The sequence below is a fragment of the Elephantulus edwardii genome, unplaced genomic scaffold (assembly GCF_000299155.1).
Source record: "Elephantulus edwardii isolate Elephantulus edwardi_28Jun2011 unplaced genomic scaffold, EleEdw1.0 scaffold00327, whole genome shotgun sequence".
NCBI lineage: Eukaryota > Metazoa > Chordata > Mammalia > Macroscelidea > Macroscelididae > Elephantulus > Elephantulus edwardii.
The window spans coordinates 1,263,049-1,273,212 of record NW_006400077.1 but is presented as its reverse complement, the minus strand read 5'-3'; the positions used below and the strand labels follow the sequence as shown (position 1 = coordinate 1,273,212).

General features: G+C 37.8%; 1 pseudogene; it reads right to left on the bottom strand.

Annotated features, from left to right (window-relative positions):
- Window positions 1–223: 223 nt before the first annotated feature.
- Window positions 224–7,958, bottom strand: LOC102876711 (annotated as a pseudogene).
- Window positions 7,959–10,164: the final 2,206 nt, after the last annotated feature.

Below are 10,164 nucleotides of genomic sequence, written 5' to 3'. Positions count from 1 at the left end.
TCCATGGCGTCCATGGCGTCCTCGGCGTCGCGCTTGTCGTGGAAGCGCACGAAGGCAAAGCCGCGCGACTCCTTGGTGTAGGGATCCCGCGGGATGTACACGTCGCCCACGCGCCCATACTTCTCGAAGACGCGCCGCAGCGTGTCCAGCGAGGTCCGGTAGGTCAGGTTGTCTACCTTCAGCGAGGTCATGCCCTCCACGTCGGGCGGCGGGCGGCTGTAGCTCATGGCTTCCGAGGTGGGGCCCGCGGCCCGGGGCGGGGCGCGGCGGCGAGAATGGAGGAGCGATGCGCGGAGGCGGCGGGTGCTCTTCTCGCTCGCTCACCTCGACGGAGCGGCTCAAGAGAAGGCAGTGGCTTCCCGCGCGGTGGAGCGAGGCGGAGGGCACACTCCGCACTGGATGCTGGCAGAACGACCTTAAAGTATTTTTAAAGACAGAGAAAGAGCTCTGGTGACATAGTGGTAAAGAACTGCTCAGCTATCCCATCCTAAAAATACATGGTTCGAATCTATCTGCTGCTCCATGGAAGACAAATGAGTAATGTTATGTGAGATTAAATTGTATATGAAAACTCAGTGGAGAGTCAGCCCTGAGTTGGTTCTGACTTGATGGTGCACAATAACAACAGCAACAAGAAATACAAAACAGGTTACTATGAAATATTTGGAACGTTATAGATATTTTAAATATATGAGCAAATGTAGGCTAAACCAATCATTGCAACTACATACTGTTTGTTTTGTTATCCATCAAGGGTCTGATTGGTTGATTCAAGCTTCTGTCAATTACTAATAATATTACCTCTCTCACACATATACACACAGGCATACACAACCAGAAATATATTAAGTACAGATTTTGTATGGATATAAGTTTTCAGATCACTTTGGTGTGAAAAGCAATGTATATGAACTTTATCAACTTTATATGGAAACCAGTATAAAATAAAATTTTTAAAAAATTTTCTGGATCATACAATAAGACTATGACATTGTCATAAGGAACTGCCAAACCATCTTCCAAAGTGGCTGTAATATTTTTTATTCCCATTAACAAAAGGTGAGACTTCCTGTACTGTGTCTATCAGTTTGTCAATATATGGTTGCAACATCTTTGAACTTTAGCTATTCTGATAGTGTATTACTGAAATTTACAGTCCCTTGACAAAGTTGAAAATCTTTCTATTCTAATCTACAATCTATCTGTGTATCATTGGTGTTGAAGTCTGTTGAGATATTCTGTTTGTAGAATTACTTTGATTGTTTACATTCTTATTGTTGAATTTTCCAACTTTATTGTATTTGTTTGGTATAATTTTTGAAAAGATCTTCTCAAGTATATATCTTGAAAAGAATTTCCCCAGTTTGTCATTTGTCATATTGTAAGTTTCTTTCACCAAGAAAATATTTTTAATTTTAGCAAAGTCCAACTTACACTTTTCTTTCATGGGTCATGTGTTTAGGATAGTCTATAAAAAAAAGTGTGTCAAATTTCACATAGATTGTCTCATATCATCTTTTTTTAAGTTTAAATGAATTTTATTTTTTTATTATTAATTTCAATGAACATTTACAGAGATTGTGGATTTCCACTCATTCATTTGTTGGACTTTTCCCCACCCCAACCCCACCCCCAGTTCGTTCTTCTTTAAAAGCAAAAGGAAAACTCCTTTATTGGTATACAATCCCCCTGCACCCTACAATCCTCACCCCGCGTATACTCCACTATGCAATCCTCATTCCAAACTCTTATGATAATCATAATGCCCTAAAATATATTATTTTTAAACTGTTCTCCCTCTAATGCATTTTATTTTTAAACAACCTATGATATTTTTTTTCCCCTTAAAAGAATGCCTCTGCTCCAAATAAATGGTCAAAATTAAAGGAAGAGCTCAAGATGTTATCAGTCCCATTTGTCTAAGTCCTGGTATGTTGATGAAAAGCAGCAGTCAGATAAGACGACAGGTGATGGATCGAAATAAGTGCCAAATTTGTTAACATTTCCCCACTTCTAAACCAAAACGAAAATCATGTATGGAGTCACAGGATCCTCACGGTAGTCCAGCAAAGCAACCATGCCAATAAAAAACTGGTAGGTTTTTGAAATTAGCAAGGATGTGCTTGATTTGTTCTGCAGCCCCGTCATAGAAGGAGTTTCTGTTCTTCAAGTTTGCCTTTGATTGATTTAATGTAATCTTGATGTACTTCTTTTGTGAAGCTGGTGTCCTGCAAGTGACAGTTCAGGACACTGTCAACACCAGTGATTATTGTGCTTTCAATTCCTTCACAATAGGTGCCTTTAGAAGAGGTATTTCCACCATTGAGTGTATCATCGTTGTTAACCTCTGTCCTACTGACTATCTTCTCCTCCACCTCCAGGCACAGTCCGTCTGCGATCTCCCAGATTTTGTGAATGTCGGAGAAAATCTCATCATGGCTGATGAAATCTCGGTAGATGATCTTAATGGCAGCAAGGAGACGATGGCTCTGTTAGCAGAGCAGGAGCTGGAGCTCTGAGCGAGGTTGGTGCAGCCAGGGTGGCCCTTGCGGGCAGGCAGCACGCGTGGAAAAGCTGTCTCATATTATTTTACAGAAGTTTTATTATTTTGTATTTAATGTTTAGAATTGGGTTGCAAATCTTGAATAATTAATTTTGAGTTATATTTTCTGAAAGCTCTTAGGTCTCTGTCTAGATGGATTTTTCTTCTTCCTTTTTGTCTCACATACTATGGATATGTTGCTAGGAGAGGCTGTTCTTTGAAGAGAGACATCCTGCTTAGAGGGGTGGATAGTCAACGAAAGAGAGAACGATCCTCAACCAGATGGCCTGACACAGTGGTCTCAAGTTTGTCAGAAATCATAGGACAGAGTTTAGATTTGTTGAGCTGTACTCAACTAAATGGTACCTAACAATAGCAATGGACATACAATTCCTACTGTACCATTTTTTTCAAAAAGACTAATCTCTTTTCACTCACTTCTCTTGCTTTAACAAGACCTTAGCACATTTTTGCTCAGATAAAATCCATAATTGCTACTGCTACTGGGGTGAGATGGTAGCTCATTGTGGTTTTGATTTGATCTCTCTTATTGCTAACGATTTTGAACATTTCTTCATGTGTCTGTTGGTCATCTGACTATTTTCTTCTTTGAAAAGTCTTTTCATGTCTTTTGCCCATTTTGTAATTGTGTTATCAGTCATTTTCCTGTGGAGGCCCTGTAGGATTCTGGCAACTTTTAATATGAGACCTTTATCTGAAATGGTATTGTCATTGTTCTCTCCAGTCAGTAGATTTTATTTTCCCTCTATTGGAAAATGCTTTTGATGTGCACAGAGATTTAATTTTTAGAAGATCCCATTCTTCAATTTTATCACCTCCAGATTGTGCATTTCTGACTGTATTTAGCAGTCTTTTTATACCATAGACTAGGCAATCTAAGCTGGATACCAGTTTGTCTCTTAATGAACTTTATGGTTTTGAGCTATGCTCCTGTGTCTCTGATCTACCTTGAGCTGATTTTTTGTGTATAGGACGAAAGGTGCTGGAGAGGATGTGGAGAGAGCGGAACTCTTACACATTGTTAGTAGGATTGTAAAATGGTACAGTCACTCTGGAAGGTAGTTTGGCATTTTCTCTAAAAGCTGAACATAGGAATTCCATATGACCCAGCTATTCTGCTGCTGGGAATATACCTTGGGAAAATAAGAGCTAAGGCACAAATGGAGACTAGTATACCAGTGTTCATATAAGCATTAGTCACTATCACAAGAGCATGGAAATAGACCAAATGTCCAACCACAATTGAATGGATTGAGAAATATGGCACATTAACACAATGGAATATTACGTAGCAAACAGAAGCAATGAACTTGTAAATCACTACCTAACTTGAGAGGGACTAGAGACCATTATGCTAAGTGAACTAACTCAGTCCCATAAGGACAACTATGTATATGACAGTTACTGCAGAAAGTGTCTGAGGATCCAAGGGGTGGTGGTGGGAGCAGAGGGTTAAGGTTAAATGGGGGTGGAGGATGGAGGGTGTGGTGAGGGGTTTGGAGGTGTTATTCACAAGATTTCACAATTAGATGTTTAGGGGATGAGATGGGTAAAGGCAATGGGAAAGATCCCGTGTGAAAAACAGTATATACAAACTTATAAGTAAACCAGTATAAAATTTTATTATTTTTTTAAAAAACCCTCAAAACTTATGATTGATTTAATGGATTTGCAAGACTGTAAATCTTAGATTACCCATATACCTCCTCTGAAGGCAATGATGAATTCTAACTACCAGAGAGTGTAGCAGATATAGGATTAGCACTATAGAATTTTGTAGATTATCTATTTTTTAAATGAAAAAAAATGTTTTTTTATTGGTTTACATATAAAATTAATATACAATGTGTTTTATACATTGCATTGTGTTTCACATATTCCTTCATTCACATTATGTTTCATATGACATTTCCACACATTCCATTTTATAAAAATCAACATTGATCTATGCCCACTTTTCAGGTCCCCACTGGATTTTCCTAATTCCTTAATCCACTCTATCTGTCCAGAAAACTCTGTGATCCCGTGATTTCTCCTGCTCCCCATTCCAGCCCCCCCCCTTCCTTCTTCTTTCTCCTTTGGACTTTCATACACATCTTACTAGTTATCATTTCTATTTTTACAATAATGGTCTTATGTAGTATTTGTCTTTCTGAAACTGAGTTAGTTCACTCAACATAATGTTCTCTAGACTCTTCTATGTCATACAGTATTTTTCAAAATCATTGTTCCTGAGTGCTTCATAGCATTCCATTATGTGAATGTACCACATATTTTCAGTCCATTCATTTGTTGATGGATATTTGGGTTGTTTCCATATTCTTGCTATTATTGTGATTAATGCTACTATGAACATTGGTGTACAGATCTCTGTGTTTCAGTTCTATTTTCCTTGAAGTATATTCCTAGCAGTGGAATAATAGCTGGGTCATATGTAATTTCTATGTTCAGCTTTTTGAGGAAATACCAAACTGCCTTTTAGAGTAGCTGCACCATTGTACAATCCCATCAACAGTGTATGACAGCTCCACATTCTTTACATTTATTGCTTGCTGTCTTGTGAAACTTTGCCACTGCTACTGGAATGAGATGGTATCTCATTGTGGTTTTGATTTGCATCTCTCATATTGCCAATGATTTTTAGAATTTTATCATATTTCTGTGGCCATCTAAATGTCTTCTGTGAAAAATCTTTCCATGTCTTTTGCCCATTTTGTGATGGGGTTATCAGTCTTTCTTTTGTGGAAGTCCTGCAGTATTGTGTAAACTTTTATATGAGACCTTTGTCAGAGATGTCGTTGGCAAATGTTTTTTCCTAGTCAATCAGCAGGCTTTCTTTTTACCCTACTAGAAAGAGCTTTTGATGCACACAAGGACTTAATCTTTACAAAGTCCTATTCATTGGTGTTATTGTCATTCTTATTCTTTACTCAACTCTCAGATGCACAGGAAGTGATTGAAAATATCATGACTTGCATCAGGTATAGCTTAGTCTTTAAACTGATACCATCACGCTTTAGTGTTGTGGAGAGGTCCTTGACAGAAGATGTTCCCAAAGTATCCCATTGATTTCTTGAGCACTGTTACCCTGGGTGTTGACTCTGGATCTAAGTAAAATGAAATCATTGACAATTTCAATATTTTCTCCATCTATCATGATGCTGTCTATTGGTCCAGGGTTAAAGAAACGGTTTTCTTGGTGGTAGGATGTAATCCATATTGTGAAAATGTTAATCTGATCTGTATCAAAGGTTTTAAGTCCTCCTCACTGTAAACAAGCAAGGTTGTTTCATCTGCATAACACAGGTTGTTAAATCTTCCTCCAATCCTGCTTCTTCTCCATATAGTCCAAATTTCTTGGATTATTTGCTTTGCATACAGATTGAATTGGTATGTAGAAAGGATACAAATCTGAGGCCCATGTTTCCTAATTTTATCATTAAGTGTTTCCTTGTTCTATTTGGATAAACACTTCATGGTTTATGCATAAATTTCATATGAGCACAAATAAGTGTTCTAGGAATCCCATTTTTGTCAGTGTTAGCCATAATTAGTTAAGATCCACAGAGAAAAAAAGAGATAAATTATGTATGCTGTATTGAAACAGATGAGGGAAAGAACAGATTAAAGGTGATATATGATTGTGTATTATGGTTATCACAAGAGTCCAGAATTAAGGTTGCATAGTGAAGTGTACTCAGGGCAGAGGGTGGGGGGAGATGGGGGGGACTGTATACCAATGAAGGAATTTTTCTTTTCAAAGAGAGGAGCAAACTGGAGGGGTGGGGTGGGCAGGGCGAAAAGTGCAGCAATGAATGAATGGAATTCCAAAATCTCTGTAAATGTTCATTAAAATTAATAATGATAAAAAAAGGATCCACTGACTCAAACACATTTGCACAGTCAATAAAACAGAATTAAACAGCCTCTAGTGTTCTTTTCTTGTAGCCAGAGGAACATCTGAAATCAACAGTGATACCCCTCCTAACACAGCCCCTTCTCAAACCATCATCTGGCAGTCCCCTGTCGATACCGTTTCAGTCATTTTACAATAGTCAGCAGCAATATTATATGCATGTGATATAAATAATATTGAATTTCTCCATTTTGTTGGACCACCTTTTTATAGAATGGGAAGAAAAATAGAACTCTTTGAGTCATTTGGCCATAGATTAGTAAGCACTTTCAGGGCCAGCTACCCTGGTGGAAGAGGAGTATAATCATCTCTTTGAGGCTTTGATACACAGAACTACTTACAGTCAAGAAATCTTGGAAATAGGAAAGGGATCTCAGAAACTAAAATAGGTTTACTTTATTCTAGTATAGTTTTTAACAAGTAAAAGGCAAAATTTTAAGATTTAAAAAATTAGCAGCAATTTTGTCTCTAAATTTGTCTATTTCATGTACGCTATCAGTTGCTGTTTTACAGGATGCATTAGTATAAGTAAAGTATTAATAAGTACCTATAAAGTATTGATACTGTAAGTTGAAACATATACTCGTTAGATCACTGCTGAAATCATTCTCTTGTTTTTATTAGTATCGCTCACAAAATGTACATTGATTATAATCAGCAATCAATACTGTTTTCTCAGGGTGAAAGTGTTACTATATAAAGTGATATAAAACATTTAAGAATGTCTAATGATCATTTATATTTTCTAAACTTATGATCTATAAACAGCGAGGAATGAAGTTAAGACTACAATATTCTTATAAAAAATTAAGGAAGACAGTAAATGAAGCTCATACCAGTTTGATTGTAGACAACATCAGTAATACAAAGCATGTTCCACTCCTTTTTCATTTTTTCTACTAGCTGTCCAACATCATTCCAGGAATAGTTTTTATTAGGTTTTTTTAAAGTCAGGATTTAATTCTAACTGATCAGCACGATCTAGACAGTCCAAGAGTTTGCAGTGGAGTAAAATGAATCATGTTGTAACCTGATTCTTTTGCAACTGTAAGTCTGCTTTCCCATTCATCAAAGGGTCCCAAACACTTAGCTAAATATGTCTGCAGAGTAACACAGTCCAATGGTAACACATGGTTATCACTGCCAACACGTAAAAATACTATGTAACCTCCACCACTTTTCTCAGTTCCTTGAATGAAATAATACTGAAATGATCCAGACTGTTGAAGTTTAAGTTTACAGTATTTGTCAGAATCATCTTCTCTTTCTGTTGGGTTTCCCACTCAAGGGAACGGAATTTTTCTCTAATGAATGCTTCTCCAGGATATGGGTAATTTGTAAACACAGTTACTTCTTTTCCTTGTAAAGTTGGGCCTAATCGGAACTGTAGTTCAAATCCTTGTTCAAGTCTGAAGAGGGTTTTCTCCAGTTTTACATTTCGTTTAGAAGTAAAACTCGAATCTGTTTACTGTGTCCCATTTTGGCGGTTAGAGTAGTAGAAATCTTTCAGAAGAATTAAATGACTCCGAAATGGAAAAGTTATCCACTGAACAGGTTTTACATGCAGCTTCTGGGACAGACACTGCAGGGCCAGCGACACTAGAGCAAGGGATCAGAGAGGAAGGAAGCAAGCTGGGAAAGACAGCAGCCCCGGCCAGGGTGGGGGAGAACTGGCGCCCTGAAGGGCAAGGGGAGGGGCGGGGACGGCAGGCGGGGGAGCCGCAGGGCCTTTGCCTAGGCGGGTGTGTGAGAGGAGGGCGCTTCTTGGCGGCTCCGCCTTGCACCCACCTGGGGAGACGCTGAACCCCACAGGGCCGCCACAGGCACGTGCTAGATTATTATTTTTTTTTTAATATGCCTTTTGGCACATTGCACTTTACAAAAAAAATTGATTGATTTCACTTAGTTATCAAATTTGCATGAAGAGAACAATTTATAATATTATTTAATTGTATTTCTATGGAATAATGGTATCGTTGATTTCCTTCTAGTTGAGGACAACTCTATGAATAAAAGCATAGCCACTCTATGAATAAAAGGCAGAGTAGAGTCACCCACCTTTGGCTTGGGAGCATGGCTTTCTGTCTGCTAGGCCAACTGCTTTCTCTTTCTATGCTGCTGCTGCTGTTGGTGGTGGTGGTAGGCCCTGTGGCCTGCCTTTAATTGTTTTTGGTGAAACATTCTTCTAGGTCGTGTAACCTTGGTATGTCCACTTGCTGTACAGAGGTAACTTATGGTTGCTGTGAAGCCAGACACTGGACACTGATGAGTCAAATGCGAGAATGGACAGTGTTTGATGAAACTCCTCAATTAAAACAAGCTTGGAAGCAGGAGTGGCATTCACTTCCATAATAGCTTGCCTCTGGAAACCCTATGAACCTGGAGGAAGGATGAAAGTTATACAGGAGGTGTCCAGGACTTTCGTTCATAGGGTTGCTGTGAGTCGCCTGTAACTTGACGGCACTTAACAATAACACCATCACTACAGAAAGAGGGAGCAGTCAGCCTAGAGGACAGAAAGCATGAGTTATCAGAATAGTATTAATAATAATAATTAGAATATTATTATTTTATTATATTTTTATGGAATTAATAGTGAGAACCTCCTCTTTCCTTTCTGATATTTGTACTTTTTAATTTTCCATCTTCCACTTTTTCTCTGGCTTTTGAAATTCTTGATCTACCTAGGGTTTTGCCAATTTTTAGGTATTTTTTTCAAACAGTTTTTAATCTCACTGGAATTCTTGCCATTATAAAATGTATTGACTTCAACTACAAACTTATTCTTTTCTTATTTTAGTCTCAATTTTCTCTTTCTCTATTTTCAAAAGGTGGAATCTTAATCTTTCTTCTTTTACAACACATAGCTGCATACATCAAAGCATACCATAAACTTTTTAAGTTATATTTTCATTTCATTCAAAAGATTTATTACCTTTTACTATTTTTATATTGAATGAGGTGTTACATAGAAGTGTGTTTTGTCATCTTCAAAAAGTAGATTTTTTCCAGTTTTCTTTGTTATTAATCTGTGATTTTGCTGAAGTCTCCAATAAAATGTTTTTATAATTAAAGATTGTTAAGATGTATATTATGTACCAGAATGTGTTCAGTTTTGGTAATTTTTACATGTGAGCTTTGGTAAAGTTTTCCTTTAAGAGAAAAATCCTTATATGTAATGTATTTATGATTTATGTTGTTGTTTACCATCAAGACAGAACTAACCCATAGCTAACCTTCAGCAGGTGTTCAGAGGCAGTTAAGATCACAAGAAAAGATTGCCCATTTTTCTCCTCTGGTATAGCTGGTGAATTTGAACCACATGCTTTTGGACTTGCAGTGCAGTTTCTTACCACTACCATAACTTCCTATAATAAGGATGACAGAAGAAGAATTAATGCCTTTGAGTTGTGATGCTGTGAATAGTACTGAATATCCCATGGACTACCAAAAGAACAAATAAATATATCTTGGGAAAAGTGCAGCCAAAGTGTTCCTTAAAGGCAAAGATAGTGAAACTTCTTCTTTTGTACTTTGGACATGTAGCTAATCGAGGCTATTCCTTGGAAAGAGGCATCATGCTTGGAAAGATGGAGGGTCAGAGAAGGAGAAGAAGATGATTAATGAGATGGATTGACATGGTGACTTCAGACATGGGCTCCAGTGGTTAGAGAGGAAGAGGGTG